Source organism: Panulirus ornatus, chromosome 53, assembly GCF_036320965.1.
Source record: "Panulirus ornatus isolate Po-2019 chromosome 53, ASM3632096v1, whole genome shotgun sequence".
Taxonomy (NCBI): Eukaryota; Metazoa; Arthropoda; class Malacostraca; order Decapoda; family Palinuridae; genus Panulirus; species Panulirus ornatus.
Genome location: NC_092276.1, coordinates 17,296,087 through 17,315,386, shown reverse-complemented (window position 1 = coordinate 17,315,386; position 19,300 = coordinate 17,296,087). Strand labels below are relative to the sequence as shown.

Here is a 19,300-nt window from a genome sequence, read left to right as displayed (position 1 = left end):
AACTCCTTCCCCTAATATGGCACAATTTGGTAATTACACACATACATCATGTGCTTCCCAAGTTTGGTCACCCCACTAATGTGGCACAAAAAGCTAATAGAAAAGGTCCAGAGAACAACAAAGATGGTACAAGAATTAAGAAAGCAGAGTTACAGGGAAATGCTAGAGGCTTTAAGTTGCCCAACTTAGAAGAGTAAGGGGTTACCTGATCACAGACTTTAAAGCTTTAGGATTGATCAATGACACATACAGAACAGTTCCATGAGAGATGTATGGATAGAACACCAAAGGATATAACATGAAATTAAGAAAGAAATTTAGTGAAAAAAGATGCAAGGAAGAACTTTTATATTGTAAGAGTGGTGAATAAACAAGAAAATGACTGAGGATATAGTTAATGCCAGCATATAGAAATTTAAGAAGTACAATAAAGAATGTTTGAGATAGGGCCTCACAAGTGTAAAACTCTGTTCGCATAGAGTACAAACAGGCAACCAGACACACACACAGTTTGAGGATGCAAACACTGAAGAGCAAGCAAGAATGAATATGTACATGTGTATGTATGAATGTATATGTAAATGGATGTATACATATAAGTGTATGTGCATATATGTGTATAAACTATATATGTATGTGAGTGGATGGGTTTTTCTTCGTCTGTTTCCTGGCGCTACCTCATTAACACAAGAAACCACAATCAAGTATAAAAATGATAAAAAATATTTTTTTCTATTATAAATAATCACTGTTTCCTGCATCAGCAAGGTAGCACTAGGAAACAGAGGAAGAATGGTCCATCCACCCATACGCATATATATACATAAATGCCCATACATGCACATATACATACATATACACAGACATATACATATATACACATGTACATATTCATGCTTGCCTTCACTCATTCCTGGTGCTATCCCATCTCACAAGAAACAGCATCCTTCCACCTCCAATTTGGTCTCCCACTTCTTGTTCCCTTCACCTCTGACACATATATCCTCTTTGTCAATCTTTCCTCACTCATTCTCTCCATAAGTCCAAACCATTTCAACACACCCTCTTCTGTTCTCTCAACCACACTGTTTTTATTTCCACACCTCTCTTACCTTATCATTACTTACTCGATCAAACCACCTCACACCAAATATTGTCCACAAACATTTCATTTCCAACACATCCGCCCTCCTCTGTACAACCCTAACTATAGCCCATACCTCGCAACCATATAACATTGTTGGAACTACTATTCCTTCAAACAAACCCATTTTTGCTCTCCAAGATAACATTCTCTCCTTCCACACATTCTTCATCGCTCCCAGAACCTTTGCCCCCTCCCCCACCCTGTAACTCACTTCCACTTCCATGGTTCCATTCACTGCTAAGTCCACTCCCAGATATCTAAAACACTTCAATTCCTCCACTTTTTCTCCATTCAAACTAACATTCCAATTAACTTGTCCCTCAACCCTACTGAACCTAATAACCTTGCTCTTCTTCACATTTAGTCTCAACTGTCTCCTTTCACACTTTTCCAAACCCAGTCACCAACTTCTGCAGTTTCTCTATGTGTTGTACCAGGGAAATAAAGGGGTACGGAGAAGTGGTCTGCCCCCCAATTCTTGTGCGTCAATTACTAAAAGCCAGAACAGGAGAAGGAATCAAGCAGCGAGTGCTCATCCTCCTCAAAGGCTGGGGTATCTAAATGCAGGTGGATGTAACCAAGATGAGGAGAGATAGGTAGTATGTTTGAGGAAAGAAACCAGGGCCTTCTGACTGTGAGTGAAACAAAGCTCAAGGATAAAGGGGGAGATAGTTAGGAAATATCCTAGGGGTAAAGGCAGGGGTTAGTGAGAGGATAAGAGCTACGGAACGAGTAGCACTACTACAAAAGCAGGAGTCCAGGGAGTGTGTGAAAGAGTGTGAGGAAGTAAATTCAAGACTGATATAGGTAAAAATGCAAGTGACTGGTATGAGATGGATGATTATTAGTGCTTATGCAGAGCCATGAGAAGAAAAATCATGAGGCAAGTTTTTGGAAGCAGCTGATTGCGTGTGTTAACAGGTTTTGATGCACGAGACCGGGTACTAGGGATGGGTAATTTGAATGCTAAGGTAATGTGGCAGTTCATGATGTAATTGGGGGCATGGGATATTCAATATCATGAATGGAAGTGGTGAACAGCTTATGCAGTTGTGTGCTGAGGAAAGGACTGGTGATTGGGAATACCTGGTTTAAAATGAGGAACATACACAAATATGTGTGTGTAATCAGGAAAGACGTTCAGTGGGCATTATTAGATTACATAATTAATGTAAAAGAGAGACTTTTTTGGAAGTAAATGTGCTGAAAGGGGCAGTTGGTGGAGTGTCTAATAATTTTCATGTGGAGGCAAAGGTGAAGATCTGTAGAGGTTTATAGAAAAGAGGAAACAATGTCAGTGAGAAGAGAGTAGTGAGAGTGAGCTTAAAGAATGAGACGTGTGAAGAAATACTGGTAGATACTGAGTGTAGAATAGCAATAAGTGAGAGTAAATGAAATAAGGAGAGTGGGTGAGGAATGAAAGTTATTTATGGATGCCGTACTGGCATATGCAAGATGCATGTGGCATGTGAAAGGTGGGCAGACTAGAAAGGGTTGCGAGTGGTAAGATGAAGTAAAGTTGCTAGTGGAAGAGAAAAGAGGCATTCAGGCAGTACTTCCAGGAAAGGAGTGCAAATAAATGGGGGATGTATAAGAGTAAGTGGCAGAAGGTCAAGAGGAAGGTGCAGGGGTTGAAAAAATGGGCAAATGAGGGTTGAGGTAAACAAGCACCAGTAAGCTTTAGGGATAATGATGTTTTGAGAGGAGGTCGATAGTGAAAAACAAAAGAAGAATGCAGAACATTGGTGAAGGTGGCATAAGGGGAAGTGGTAACAGGTAGTGATGAAATCAGAAGGAGGTGGAGTGAATATTTTGAAGGACTGCTGAATGCATTTGATGATAAGAGTTGCAGAAGTAGGGTGTTTGGATTGGGGTGGTTTGCAAAGTGAGAAAGTCATGGAGAGTGGTTTGGTGAGAAGAGGTAGTGAAAGCCTTACTTAAGATGAAGTGTGGCAAGGCAGGTGGAGTGGATGGTAATGAAGTTGAATTTACAAAGGGAAGGGGTGGCTGTGTTGTTGATTGGTTGGAAAGGATTTTCAGTTTAAGTATAAATCATGGTGAAGTGCTTGGGGATTGGCAGAATGCATGTATAGCACCACTATATAAAAACAAGAGGGATAAAGGTATAAGTTTATTAAGTGCACATGGTAAACTATATGGGAGGATGGTGACTGAAAGGGTGAAGGAATGTACAGAATATCAGATTGTGGAAAAACTAATTGGTTTCAGAAATGTTAGAGGGTGTGAGGGTCAGGTGTTTGCTTGAAAGAATGTTTGTGAGAAATACTTATAGAGAAATGGATGGATTTGTACAAAGCATTTATGAATCTGGAGAAAATATTTGACAGGGTTGATAGCGATTCTTTGTGGGAGGTCTTAAAAGATATACAGTGTGGAAAGAAAGCTGCAAGAAGCAGAGAAATTTTTATGAAAGGTGAAAGGCATGAGTATGAGTAGGAAGAGAGAGTTAATGGTTCCAATTGAAGGTTGGTCTGTGGCAGAGGTGTATGATGTCACTATGTTTCTTTAATTTGTTTATGTATAGGTTGGTGAGGTAAGTAAATGCAAGTCTCAGAGAAAGGGGCAAGTATGCAGCCTGTAGGGGAAGAGAAGGCCTTGGAATTGAGTCAGTTTTTGTTTACTTTTGATACAGTACTAGTGAGGATTTGAGTGAGAAACTGCAAAAGTTGGTGACCGAGTTTGGAAGTGTGTGTGAAAGGAAAAACTTAAACATAAATATGAATGAAAGAAAGGTTATTAGGTTTAGTAGGATTGAGGGATCAGGTTAGCTGGGGTGTAAGTTTCAATGAAGAAAACATGGAGGAAGTGAAGTGTTTTAGATAACTGGGAGTGGATATGGCAGCAAATATAACCATGTTACAGATTGTACCTCTCTAATATGGAGCTCTGTGGTCTGGCACGTTTTGAATCTGCCGCCATTGGTTAGTGGATCTGCCACCAGTCTCCATCTAGGGGTACTTCTGATGTAACAATAGAAACCTTGTTTGGAAGCATTAAGGGTTGAATTATGTCCTGTTTCAAGCTTTGTTCTACCTTTGACAACACAGCAATGTGTATGCAGAATGCCTCTCTGCATTCATTTCTGCCTGCAAAGCTGTTCTGTCATAAAAAGAAAGCTGACTTGACTTCTTTAACTGATAAATCTGTCTGAACCAAAACTAGAAGTATCTCACCAAGAATTTATAATGAAACCTTTCCTCCTTTCTTTTGACCTGATCAATCTATAACTGATTCTCCAGCTGGTAAAGCCATTCTTTTTGGTACATGACTCTATTCTTATTAAAATTTGGATGACTTTGCACCTGTTCCTTCCACTGAATCTGTGCCATCTAGATTTACCTCATGCAGGGTTTTCTAAGAACTTTCTTAGCCATATCACCCAGATGACATATCTCGAGGAATCTGAAGGGAGTGCACCTCTGAAGTAGCTCCAATCCTTGCTTGCCTATTTAATTTGCATCAATACCCTGACTTTTCCTGCTTGGAAGATTACTGTGTGGTTCTTGGCAACTCAAGGGTGGGGCATTTTGACGTGTTTCTTTCCCTACACCTCGAAGATTTGGAACTCAACACTTTCATGTCTTTTCCAAGAACTATGACCTGGTATATTTTATAAAACAAGTTTTTCACTTCCTCCACTCGATAGTGGTGATGACCAAGTAAGTTTACCATGGGGGCCCATACGCCATGAGTAAAACCCCTTAGTAAGAACATTAATGACCCAACTAGGCCAATGGACGACCAAGCATACTGTGACCACTCATATTCCTGTAGGCTTAGGAAAGGCCACAACTATTCTTACCTTTAATTCCTAATTCTAAAAACTGTAACAGAAATAATGTAGCATGCATAATAATGATAACTAAAAACACACCGTTTCACGAGTGTAAGGCAAATTTAGTTAATGCACCTAAACACTTCAAAACAATGCAATTCCTGCCCCACAGCATAATACAAACCAGCGGCTCTTTTTAATCTCTGGTGGTAGAAGTTCACTTAAGGCAGCATCAACTGGTTGGCTGCACGTCCTTGCCGGTCAGGTCATGTTAGGTTTTGCACGGGGATCCGGGCGTGCGGCAGTCCTTGCTGAGCGACACCCCACGCACCCGAGGTCAGGTCGGCCTTGTACGTAAATTGTTCACGTGCAGCGCGGTGCACCCAACCTTGGTACACCTCACTGTCTGCGTCCAACACTGCTAAGATTCTCTATTGGCCCATGCTGGAACGCGCTAACCCCACTGTTCCTCTACCCCTAACTCTTGTTCGACCATTACTGGTGTCCTGTTGGAATTGAAGTTATCAGCGTCTCATGTAACATATTATTGGTCTGTTCCCCTAACAGGGGAACTAGTTTTGTACATTTTATAAAGACATCCTGTGTAACAGACCGAGGTATGGCTACCAGGGATTCCTGGAACATGTTATTGCCTTGCCATCCAGGATGGACAAGTGCCACCAATGGTGGCCGATTACTGACTGACAATGTGCCACTTCTCATAAATTAAACACCCGCAATTTTTACCTCATTTCTCACACAGATCCTGCGATGGTTCTCTGAAAACTCGCACAAAACACTGAATTGGTTATCAATACCGAAACATAATTGATTCCTGTTTATCACGTGGTAAAGTATAAGGAAAACAAAACTTTCCAACTAATTAATTGTTCAAAGTTCTTTTATGCAAAAACACTTTTGAAAAATAATAAACAAATTAGGAAATGTTCTTTTGTTTATGTATAAAACGAATTCATGAAATAGAACATAATTCCCTTACATTTTAAACAAAAAATATTCTGTGGGAATTTTTTTTTAACAAACACGTTACCAACCATTACTAAACGCACATTCAAAACAAATATCAGTTTGATTCTTTTCCTCTCTAACTGTAATTTCTGATATCATCTACATCTGCTGTGAACCTTATGATCCTCTGACACATCATCTTCATTGTTTGGACGAACCTTATCCTATATTCCAATATTCTTCGTCATTTCATCACTAGGAATGGCAGACACGCGTGTCCTTGACCTAAACTTTATCCCACGTCAGCTTCAACTGACCTTACAAATTAGTTGTTTCTGAGTCTGGAATACACAACATTCATTTGGGAAGATCTCCTCTCCACTGGCGTCTTCGAAAATGGGAGTTGGAGTATAGATAAACCCAAGGAAAATGATATATTGAAAAAGGACTTTTCTCCAACTGAATTGGTCTTTGTCATCATTTACTTTATCCCAGAATGACAACACCACTACACTGATGAAACATTATTAATGGCCATTCTTCAAACGCCACTGAATTTCACTCAGTATTGGAAGAAAGATGAGTAAAAACCTTTTGGGGAAAATGAGAAATACAGGAAGGAAGTGAACAAGGAAAGGGGTGGATGTATGAGTAGTAAAGTTAACATGAGAAATAAGGAAGAGAAGTTGCTGAATCAAAATGAGAAGTGAAAGGAAATTGGAAAGAGTATTTTGAAGAACTGGTGAATGTGGGAGAAGGGGAGGCAGCTGTTGTTACATGCATGGGTATGGAGGAGGGAAGGAAGAGGATACAATTGCAGGGGCCTAGAGCAAAGAGGGAGGTAAGAAGGGCAATGATGAGGCTGAAGGTTGGAAAGGCACCAGGAGTGGATGGGATTATGGCTGAAATGCTGAAGTATGGAGGAGAAAGTGTGATAGAGTGGATGCAACTTATATGTAATTTAGTATGGAAACAGAAGGTTGTGCCTGAGGATTGGGAGAAAGCTATTATCGTTCCTTTATTAAGAGGAAAAGGTGTTAAGGATGTACGTAGAAATCATATGGAAATAAGTCTAAGTTCTTTTTTTCTTTTTAATTCTTGAGTGCCAACCCTGCGTCAGCGAGGTAGCGCCATGAAACACACGAAAAGAGGTCGCATTCGCTCACATCTATTATCTAGCTGTCATGTGTTATGCACCGAAACCATAGCTCCCTATCCACATCCAGGCCCCACAAACCTTTCCATGAGTCCATAAGGTGGCGATGCTGCTTCCTGTGGGGCGGGATGGTGCCGGGAATGGAGAAAGTCGAGCATAAATATACACAGGGGTCCAGGGTTCGATCCTGGCGGTTGGAGGTTTGTATGTTCCATGAAGGTGCGCGTTCCTATGCACTTTGTTCGTATATGCATAAAACCGCGGGAGAATATAACACGATAAGTTCCCAAGTGCACTTTCGTGTAATAATCACATTGTCAGGTGAGATACAAGATAAACGAGGTAGAACATTAAGGGATACGAACACAACAGAAGCGGCCAGTTGACATAGAGAGAGGGAGCAAGTGGGCCACTAGGAAGGCGCATGTCTGGAGTTGTCCCTCAACCCTACTGTACCTAATAACCTTGCTCTTATTCACATTTACTCTCAACTTTCTCCTTTCACACACTTTACAAGTCACCAACTTCTGCAGTTTTTTACTTGAATAAGCCACCAGTACCGCGTCATCGGCGAACAACTGACTACTTTCCCAGGCCCTCTCATCCCCAACAGACTCCATACTTGCCCCCTCTCTCCAAAACTCTTGCATTTACCTCCTTCACCACCCCATCCATAAACAAATTAAACAACCATAGTGACACCACACACCCCTGCCGCAAACCGACCTTCATTGGGAACCACTCAATGTCCTCTCTTCCTTCTCGTACACATGACTTACATCTTTGATAAAAGCTTCTCTGCTTCTAACAACTTACCTCCCTCACCATATACTCTTAATACCTTCCACAGAGCATCTCTATCAACTCTTATCATATGCCTTCTCCAGATCCATAAATGCTACATACAAATCCATTTGTTTTTCTAAGTATTTCTCACATACATTCTTCAAAGCAAACACCTGATCCACACATCCTCTACCACTTCTGAAACCACACTGCTCTTCCCCAGTCTGATGCTCTGTACATGCCTTCACCCTCTCAATCAATACCCTCCCATATAATTTACCAGGAATACTCAACAAACTTATACCTCTGTAATTTGAGCACTCACTCTTATCCCCTTTGCCTTTGTACAATGGCACTATGCACGCATTCCGCCAATCCTCAGGCACCTCACCATGAATCATACATACATTAAATAACCTTACCAACCAGTCAACAACACAGTCACCCCCTTTTCTAATAAATTCCACAGCAATACCATCCAATAATATAAGTCGTGAAATTTTCGGTAACAAAGTGCGAGGTTAGGTTAGGTACAGTGTGTATAGTGTTGTAGAGTAGGGAAGACTTCTACGTAAGCTGGCAATCCCAAGTGCTGACCATGGCTGGACGACCATGTGGACTCAGGTCTGTTCCTTGTTCTTGTTGGGCTTCCCACTGCAGTCGGGTGTCACGTGACTTCTTGATCTTAGCGGCTTGACTGGGACTAGTGGAATATTCATCACTGGCCCACCACTACCGCCACCCACCCACTGTCCCGCTGGTCCACCATCACTCACCCGGTGTTCAGCTGGTCCACCACCACTTACCAATAACCCCAGCCCACCATCAATCACCCACTGTCGGTCCACCACCCACCCAATATCCCACTTGGTTCACTCCCACCCAGTTCCACTATCCCGCTAGTCTACCATCACTCACCCCTTGTCCTGCTGGTCCACCTCCACCCTCACTCTGGTACACTTCTGTCCACCCGGTCTCTTGGCCTACCACCACCTACCTATCGTCACGCTGGTCCACCACCCCCACTGTCTTTTTGGTTCACTTCCACTCACCCACTGGTCTACCACCGCTCATCCATTGAACCGTTGGTCAACCATCCACCCACTCAGTGTCTTTGGTGTACCCTCTTTCACCCACTCTCTCGCTGGTCCACCACTGTTTCGTTGATCTGCTACCACCCACCCACTCCCTTGGTGGTCCACCATCAGCCACCCATTATCCCTCTGATCCTTTAACATCCACCTACTGGCCCGCTGGTCCACGATAACCCACCTACTGCCCTGCTGGTCCATCACCGCCCACCTACTGTCGCTGGTCCATTAACACACACCCATTATCTCAGTGGTCGAGCACCACCCATCCGCTGTCTTGTTAGTCAACCAACAGCCACTTCCTGTCCCGCTAGTCCACCACCACCACTTACTGTCCCACTGCTCTACCACCACTTACTCACTGGTCCCCCACCACCCACCCATTGTCCCGCTGGTCTCTCACCACCCACCCACAAGATCACTGGTTTTATAGCATGATTAAGGTCGTTAACAAGAATTTTCTATTGTCAGCATTAAGCCCATAGTAATCTAGTCAGTTGATTGATTTTCTTCAATACCAGACATCATATAAAAGAATCTTTATCATCAAACCCAATTTGTAGTTAAACCTAATAAAAGCTATATTCATGGGGTAGTCAACCTTGACCCCTAAGAGTAATGGAAAGGCTTAATAACTTTGTAATCCCTCACTGGGATCACTAACACCACAGCTCGAACTTCAGCTAACCACCAGGCCACAGGCCATTTTGGGTCGATTGTTGGAAAATTTTCTCATTACTAAAATCAGGATATTTCTATGAATATTAAATTTATTTTGAAAAACGGAAATGTCAGTGAAGGGGACAAATGGGGAAATGGTAACAGGTAGTGATGAGGTGAGATGGAATGAGTATTTTGGAGGACTGTTGAGTGTGTTCGATGATTGGGTGGCCAATGTAGGATGTTTAGGTCAGAGAGAGTCTTGCAAAAGTGGTTTGATGAAGAAAAAATGGGTGGTGAAAGCCTTGGACAAGCTGAAATGAGGTAAGGTGGCTTGAGTGTATGTTATTACAGTTGAATTTCTTAAGAAAGGGGGTGACTGTTGATTGGTTAGTCTAAGATTTTCACTTTATGTATGGATCATGGTGAGGTGCCTGGGGATTGGTGGAATGCATGTATAATGTCACTGTATAAAGGCAAGGTATACAAAGTGAGTGTCTGAACTACAGAGGTATAAATTTGTTGAGTGTACTTGGAAAGTTGTATGGGAGAGTTGTGATTGAGAGGGTGAAGGCATGTACAGAGCATCAGACTGGGAAAGGTCAGTGTGCTTTCAGGTGTGGTTGAAGATGAAAGGATTAGGTTTTTGCTTTAAAGAATGTGTGTGTGAAATACTTAAAGAAACAGAAGGATTTGTATGTGATATTTATGGATCTGGAGGAAGCATATGATAGGGTTGATGCAAAAATATTTTGGAAGGTCTTACACATATATGGTGTGGAAGGAAAGCTACTAGGAGCAGTGAAAAGTTCTCAGGGCAAGTGTATGAGAAGGCAGAGAGGAGAGTGAGTAATTCTACGAGAAGGTTGTTCTGCAGCAGGGGTGTGTCATGGCTGTTTAATTTGATTATGGATGGGGGTAGAGGGAGGTAAATGCAAGGATCTTGGAGAGAAGGGTGAGTGTACAGTCTATAGGGGGTGATGGGGCCTAAGATGTAAGTCAATTTTTATTTGCTGATGACAAAGCACCAGTGGCAGATTCAATTGAGAAACTGCACAAGTTGTTGTCTGAGTTTGGGGAGTATGTCAAAGGAGGAGGGAGAGAGTATATGTGAATAAAAGGAAGGTTGTTAGGTTTAACAGGGCAGAGGGACAGGTAATTTAGGATGCAAGTTTAAATGGAAAAATTTGGAGGAAATGAAGTGTTTTACATACCTGAGAGTTGATATGGCAGCAAATGGGACCTTGGAAAAGAAAGTGAGTAATTGGGTTGGTGAGGGAGTGGAAGTTCTTTGAGCATTATGGGATGTGTGGAAAGAGAGGTCATTATCTGGGAAAGTGAAAAAGGATATGACTGAAGGTAGAGTAGTCCCAGCGATCTTGTTTGGATGTTAGGAATGGGCTATAGATGAGGATGTGTGGAAGAGGGTGGATATGTTGGAAATGAGATGTCTGAGGAAAGTATATGGTGTGAAGTGGTTTGCTCAAAAAACTAAGTATAAAAGGGAAAGAGAGAGGTGTCGTAATAAGATGAATCTGGTCAATAGAGCTGAAGGTGTGCTGAAATGGTTTGAACATGTGATGAGAATGAATGAGAAGAGGTTGAAAAAAAAAGGATATATGTGTCAGAAGTGGAGGGGATGAGGAGAAGGGGAACACTAAATTGAAGATGGAAGGATGGAGTGAAAAAGATTTTGAGGGCTTAGGGCCTGAATGTGCAGCAGGTTAAAAGTGTGAAAGGGATAGATTGTCTTGGAACAATATGGTGTACATGGGCAATATGCTGTCACTGGACTGAACAAAGGCATGTGAAGCAGGCGGGGGAAAGCCACAGAAAGGTCATTGGGACCTGGTTGTGGGTAGGGGGCTGTGGTTTCAGTGCATTACATGTCAGCTAGAGAATGGATGTGAGTGATTGAGACCTTTCTTCATCTGTTCCTAGCACTACCTCACTAACAGAATACAGCTAACAAGTATGAAAGAAAGCTTTCTTTTCATTTCCATCTTTGTTAGTGATATGTATTTCTCATTCAATATTGAAGTGAATTTATATTGGCATTTAGTGACCCATTCTGTGATATCCAAAAGAATAAGCAAATTTCTTTTCTAGTACCATTGAGAATGCTACTTGAATAGTTGGTGATAAGAAGTAACTGAAGTGTTCTGGGAAGATTCTGTATATGATATTCTTCCTTCAATGTGAGATGCAGGGGAATCTGTTTAGATAAAGGAATACATCTCAGATTATTACTAGAAATGCTCATCTTGATAGTACTTTAAAAGTCATGAAAATTTTTTGATTTTTGGTCACATACAAGAAAGATTAATTGAAAAAATAAATTTTATTTCTTTCCTAACTCTGCTCAAACTTCAGTGCTTTCCAGAGGCTATCGCTGTTTTCAGAGAGCTCGGTGGAAAAGAGCCTAAACATTGAACAAGGATATCTCTCAGATGGATGGCTTGTACTAAGATATGGATGTCTCTCTTGCTTTGTTAAGTTTGTTTTATTCACAACAAATTTACATTTTTTGAAGAATGAGTATGTTAGACTAGTTGTTTGAATGTTTCACTGAGGCTGTTAAGATTTTGTTTGAGCGATTGAAACTTGTCCAGTTGTTACTGAGCTATGGAAAACATTTCTGAGAGCATTTTTAGTTGAAGGAACTTGGCAGTGTATATATCAAGCCAAGTTCTCATGAGAGGGGAAAAGCAAAGAATTATGAAATAGGTCAATAAACTGAAATTTTAACCAAAAGTCTGGAAAATATAGTGCAAAGTGAGATTTTGGTATTCTTATTATAATTATCATGATATTATATGACCTCACCACCACACCACAACACCCTAACACCACATCAGACATGCATCACTACATCACAAATGAAACAATGGCTTACCCAGAGCAGAATGTCTGCATTGCTATAGAAGTCTTCTCTCTCATTTATCCCCATGTAGACACAAATACAGCTCACAGTCATAGTCACTCCTACTGAAAAACATACAACCATCTTGGCTTTACACACAACACACATGATGTTCACCTAGAACATAAACACAAAAGCAACACATAAACTGGATGCCAAATTAGAACAAGAAAAAGAATCCCATAATGTCTGCTTTAAGCAATGGCTCACCTGCCTGGTCTTTCAACTTCTCAAAAGCAGATATAACAAAGCCACAAAACAGTACTTCCAGAGCATTCACTAGTCATCTAGCAACCACAAACACTCAGTACCATTACAATGAAACAAAGATCTTCCCAATGCAGATGCACCTTGACATGTTCGGACCTCAGTTCTGTACTACAGCACAAGACCCCTCACACCCTAACCACTCTGTAATTAATCACCAACTCTCAAGTAGATATAAAATGCCTACCTCTGCCTCACACACCTCACCTACACCAATAAATATAACAATGACATAACATATATACACTGAAAGCCACCCATCTCGGTCTTAATCTCCAACCTACTAGACATACACCCATCAGGAACCACACCCTTGACAAACACCCATGAAAAAGATGCTGAGCACTCACTAATCATATGCCCTGCATTTTCTGTACACAGACACACCCACATCACAACACTTTATGGCCTTTCATCCTGACTGATGGACATGGCCAGCTTCCTTAATTCTGCAAGAGCCTGCACAAGGTTAGTATGGTCTCCTGAGGCTGGAAGTAAGTAATGTGACAGCTACATCATCTAACAGTTTGTTTTAGGAAGAATAATTCAATTCATTTACCATACTTGAGGCATATGTGGTATGATATTTTATTTACTGTTCACTTTGGGTATAGTGGATAAGACCAAAATTCTTGGATCACCTACTTTTTCCTTGAGACAAGATATACGGCCATTATTGCTTGTGATGGCATCCCACATGTTGTTACCAGATGCTACAGCCTATATTTTTTTTTTTACTATACCCTGGTATACAAAAGTGTTAAGGAGGCCTGTATGAGATTTTTACTCTCATATGCTAATTTGTCAAGGCTGAAAAACTCTTACAGTAGAATAAATATTATTGCTGAAAATCCACAGAAAGTTGAGACAAAAACACTCATGGATACCACACAGTACATGTACCTGACAGTATTCCTGGTTTGCCTTGTGTGCTTGGCAGCATAACAACATAATTTTAAGGGTATGCAGCACATAGAATGATTTTTTTCATTATACTGAGCTGTATATGATTTTACTCAGAAAATCATGTTTTCTTTAATCCTGATATCAAAATTTCAGATTATTTTTAGGATATTTGAAAATCCATTGCACAAAGAATGTATAATGGATTTTAGTAACAATGCTGTTGAAGGGTTTGATTATTAACAAATCAAATGAAAAGGGGATTTGGGTTACCTTTTGGGAAAAGTATCAAGGCTAACTTTAAATTTTTACTTCCTTAATGTTATTGGAACATTAGCTTAGGTGTAAACTGAGCCCACGCTACCAATTTGTTCATCTTAACCAAAGCTCATAGTCATAAGAGAAGTGCTGTTATTGGTATAATCAGACATTAGTTCAGCAAGGCTTTAACTTATGAAGGAGTTACTCTCCTGGACAACTTTTCGCAAATAAAAATTACATCAAGATGAATCATTAAAACCCATGTTATGAAGGGGGAGGGTGAGGGGAGGGTGTTCCCCATAAAATTTCCCCCTCGTGTAATTATATGTATGAATTACACTTTGCTTGAGTACCTGAAGCACCTTTAGATACAACCAATATAAAATACTACACTGTCACGATGTAATTAAGATGATATTCAATGACAGCATCCTGAAAAATGTATTGTTCTCAAACAAGGTAATGAAGGCTTTAGATGTCCATGGAGTGGGATGGGGTTGACTGACAGTTATTAAAAGGTAGAGGGTGGAGCACAAGGGTTACCAATATCTTTCACAGAATTTTCTGTTTTGACAAATGTTGCCATATCGCAGGTAATGAGGACAATATTCAACAGACTTCCCAAACTTCAGGTGGTGGTGGAAAGATCACTAAGTTCATGGATCTACATACTTTAATGCTGCCTTCTTTTTTCATGCATTATATTTTATACCTTTTCCAAAGGTAAGAGCAGAGGAAGCAGCTGAGATAATTTTTCCTCAAAGGTTCAGTCATCTATTCTTGATATTTTCTTGTTCAGGCAAGAAACAGCAAACAGGTACAAAAAAGAAATGTTGATAACCATATATGTGTATGTGTGCTTCATACACACAATCAAAAGGAGTCCGAATATCAATGTATTGGTGCCTAATTGCTGCATCTTGTAATGAATTTTGATACTGGTGGAGCAAAGATGGTGATGACTTTATAGGAACATGTCTCTATGTGATAACAGGAGGATGCTTTAATAAAATGAAGATAAAATATGCATAACACAAGGTGGAGTTGATGAATGTGCATGTTTTACTGATACAGTGTTTTGAAAGGTTTTCCTGCATTCAGAACCGGGTGGTTTGTGTTCCCAGGGACCTTTGCCAGTGATCTGCCCTGCACTCACAGGTATCAGACATACAACAGCTACACTAAAATGAAAATAGTAAAGTGTTCCAACTGTATGTTTAGCATCTTCTGTATAAACATTTGCCAACTGTCTTGCTCAAGAAATCCATATGAAGAGAACATGGGTTGTGCTCAGAGGTGATGGCTTATGGAAAAGTAGAAAGGGGAGGCAGAAATACTATACTTGAAGGATACTATGAAATCTCTGATACTATGAGTGATCGGGGCTTAACCATGCAGGAGGTTGAAAGGTGTGTGTAGTACAGAGTAAATTGGAATGATGTGGTATAATGTAGTTGGTGTGCTTCCAATATGGAAAAATCTTTGGAGACTGGTTGTGGACAGGGAGCTGTGGTTTCAATGCATTACAATGACAGCTAGAGAATGGATGTGAGTGGATGTGGCCTTTCTCCATCTGTTCCTGGCACTACCTCACTAATGTAGGAAACTGTGATCAAGTATGAAAAAACTATAAATTCTAAGAAAGTGTAGCAGGCTGCCAGGTAGGGATGGAGAAAACACTTTTTGTGTTACATGCAGAGCATGTAACATCATTGTCATTGTCATCATTGTCCAACTATCCACTGTCGGGGGTCACACCATGGTCAAACGAAGGTGCATTTAACCTAACCCATATGGCAGTGCAATTTGTGTGACATACTGACAGGCTTCGCATATCTCAGGGTCCCAAAGTAATGAGCCAAAAAATCTTTTACATTGATTTTGACATACTTATAGATTTCTTCCCTTGCTTTCATTAAGAGTCATAGTGTTGTACATCGTAAGACAAAAATCAGTATCACTGCTGTGGAGCAATCATATTTCTTGACATGTTTAATCAACATTTTCTATGTGAAATATTATTCTTGCAGTTTTCTGACATCTCATAACAAAAATGTACTATTCATAAGTTTGGAATTCATTACATTTTCTTATACAATTGTCTTGGTGTGTTTCTGGGCTTATAATCAGTGCTCTTCTTTTAATCATGTAAATGATTCATCAGTTACATAACTCAAGAGATGATTAATCACCTCAGTTTTGTCATAAAAGCAAATTACTTGTCATAAAAAGGAGGAAACCAAATTGGAGATGGAGGGATTGAGTGAAAAGGTTATTGAGTGATTGGGGCCTGAACATGTAGGAGGGTGAAAGGCATGCAATGGACTAATTCGGTACACAAGGGTCAACGCGCTGTTGGTTGACTAAACCACAGCACATGAAGTGGCTGTGTCTATGGGGGCTGGTTGTGCACTGCACATGAGTGAATGTGGTCTTTCTTTTTCTGTTCCTAGTGCTACCTTGCTGACATGGGAAATGGCAAACAAGCACGAATAAAAAACAGTTTTTCTCCGAAAGTTCATATGTATAAACTTTTTACAAGAATGATAAAGACCATAACTATCAAAGAAGTGTAAAAACTTCTATTGGTGTTTAGTTATGATTGTGTTCATTATTTTGAATATTTTGATTTATGAATTCTGAAACATTATCATACATATAACTGATCATTAGACAGGTCCCTAAGAAAGTGGCACCAGGTTGGGTGTGGCATTACATACCCTCTGCCTTGTGGGTCCATTCAGATGTAAAGTATTCTACACAGTGGTTTCCCAATAACTGATGAACTGAATGGCATAAGACCCATAAATATAGGGTAGATTTTGTGTGAGTTATCCTCCCATAAGAAGTATTAACCTGGAACTTAACCTGACTTATACCTTTAAGATATATCCTGACCTATGAAGGTCAGCTCAGTTGGAGAAAATTTTCCATTGGCTATGAGCTTAATACAGTTGTTTTTGATACTTTTCCAAACAGTATTTCTACCCATTCTTATTTTGCTCCTAATGACAATGCAGTGGAGTACTGGACTCTACCTGTGTTTGGTAACACCACAAATAAGAAGTCACCTTTGATGAGCTGTAAATTAGTAAATGGATAAAAAACATTTTATGGTTGATATAGAATTGAATGGTAAGAAAATTGAAAGTTAGAAATATGCTATTTGTGTTTGATACATACAGTCATGACTAGCATCAGCAAAAGAGCCACAAGCAGTTTGAAATTAACTTGGGAGAGCATTTCGGAAAAGAAATTCAGTGCTTACAAATTATGTAACTGTATGTAAAGTGACCTGATGAATGAGCTTCTTTAACCAATCTTCTGTGGTTTCTGAAAGGCAACAGATTATGAGTGCATTGTATGCCACCTACATCCTATTCCCAGAGTGAGCTTTGCTAGGGAATCTAGGCACTGCTATAAGATTAGTATTTAGGTCCACTTTCTTACAAAAAATTAAATCACTTTTGCAGTGGCTTACATACTGGGATTGGATAGGGAGGAAGCTCATTTGATGGATCATGTAAACTCACAATAATGTCAACTTTAATACTGAGAACATGTTTATTACAAGGAAAGGAGAAATTTGTAATGAACTAAAATGCCAGCAAAGATATTACTATATCTCTAACTGCCTGGTAAATTGATATAAATATTGCAAACCGATGAGGTATCCCATGACAGTCAAGCAGGGTTTTACACAGGTGTCGTGGAGTATGTGTCCTAATACATGATGCCTTCTCCCCACCCTATAACCAAAGCACATAAGCCAGCAACCCTACATTGCCCACTTTGCTTTATATATAATGGTTTATTCTTAATATGATTACACCATCACTTATCATCCATGAATAAGCTAAACTTCCATGAATTTACTCCTTACAATTTTTCTGCCATTTGACACTGGCAATTAGGGTTATCATTTTGAAGTTGGTTTCAAGCAGAAGTATATAATTTGATGGCAGTGACTAGGTTAGACAGGTAAAAAATTATTTCTGCAATAATTACAGTATCATTTGTTGGCAGTTTATTATCAATAGGAGGGATCTCTCCTAGAAAGGGCCCCTGGGGCCCTTTCTAGGAGAGATCCCTCCTTTCCAGGGGTTTCTACAGGCTAAGGTTGTGTTAATTCCAGTAGAATGGAGGTTATAGACTTTTTCAGAGAAAGAAATTCTTGATGAGAGTGTACTCTCCCTAACACAGCCTCACCGAAGGTGACTTTTCACTGATGATGCAACCTCAAACAGGTGAAGTTTGATGGCAGCAATAATTAAAACCAGTATGTTAAAACCATACAGATCCTTCCTTCCTTACAAAAGTAAACCAACCACTCCCACTTGAGGATACCAAAGGAATAGTTAATCACTGTCCTTTTGTTAATATGAGTAACTAGAGATGAGCACTTGAAAGGATCTTTTGTACTTTTAGATACTTTCTGTCGGGAAGGCTGATGTCAAGTGTATGGTCTCACAAACTTTCTGATGTACTGTACTAACATTTCAGGATTCAAAAGTTACCCTGAAAACCAAATTATGCACAATTATGAATCTATGTAAAAGAATAGAAAGAAGCTGTGGCAGTTAGTTTGAAGAGAACTGTCATTTGCTATAGAAATGATAAATTGTTTTTGTATTATCTTTAATAATTGATCCTGTGTTAGTGAGGTAGTGCCAGGAACAGAAGAAGATAGGCCACATCCACTTAGATCCATTCTCCAGGTGTCATTTGTAATGCACCAAAGACATACAGCTTATAATCCAAAGCCAGAACCCACAGACCTTTCCATTGTTTACCTTGGATATTTCATGTGCCCTGGTTCAGTCCATTGAGAGCACTTCTGCCACAATGTACCACATTGTTCCAATTTACTCTATCCCTTGCATGCCTTTCACCTGATCTCTAAAAACTCTTTTTCATTCCATCCTACCATCTTCATTTTGGTCTCCCTGCTTTCCTTGCTCCCTCCACTTTTAACACATATATCTTCTTTGTCAATCATTCCTCACTCTTCCTCTCCATATGTCTAAAACATTTCAGCGCACCCTCTTCAGTTATCTCACAAACATTCATAACTTACTCCATCAAACTACTTTGCACAACATGTCCTTAAACATCTCATTTCCAACACTTCCACCCTCCTCTGCACACCCTTATCTATAACACATGCCTCGCATTCAAATATCATTGATGGGACTACTATACCTTCAAACAAACTCATTTTTTGCCCTCACAGATAATGTTCTCTCTTTTCAAATATTCCTCAGTGCTACCAGAGCCTTCATTCTCTCACCTATCCAATGATGACTCACTTCTGCTTCCATAGTTCCATTCACTGACATGT

General features: G+C 40.1%; 1 protein-coding gene across 1 annotated transcript in view; it reads right to left on the bottom strand.

Moving 5' to 3' along the window:
* Fbxl4 (F box and leucine-rich-repeat gene 4) overlaps window positions 1–5,264 on the bottom strand; it is a 54,015-nt gene extending 48,751 nt beyond the window's left edge. The window contains exon 1 of the mRNA XM_071692634.1: window positions 5,128–5,264. The gene's annotated coding sequence lies outside the window, so the exon portion shown is untranslated. The remainder of the gene's footprint in view (window positions 1–5,127) is intronic.
* Window positions 5,265–19,300: the final 14,036 nt, after the last annotated feature.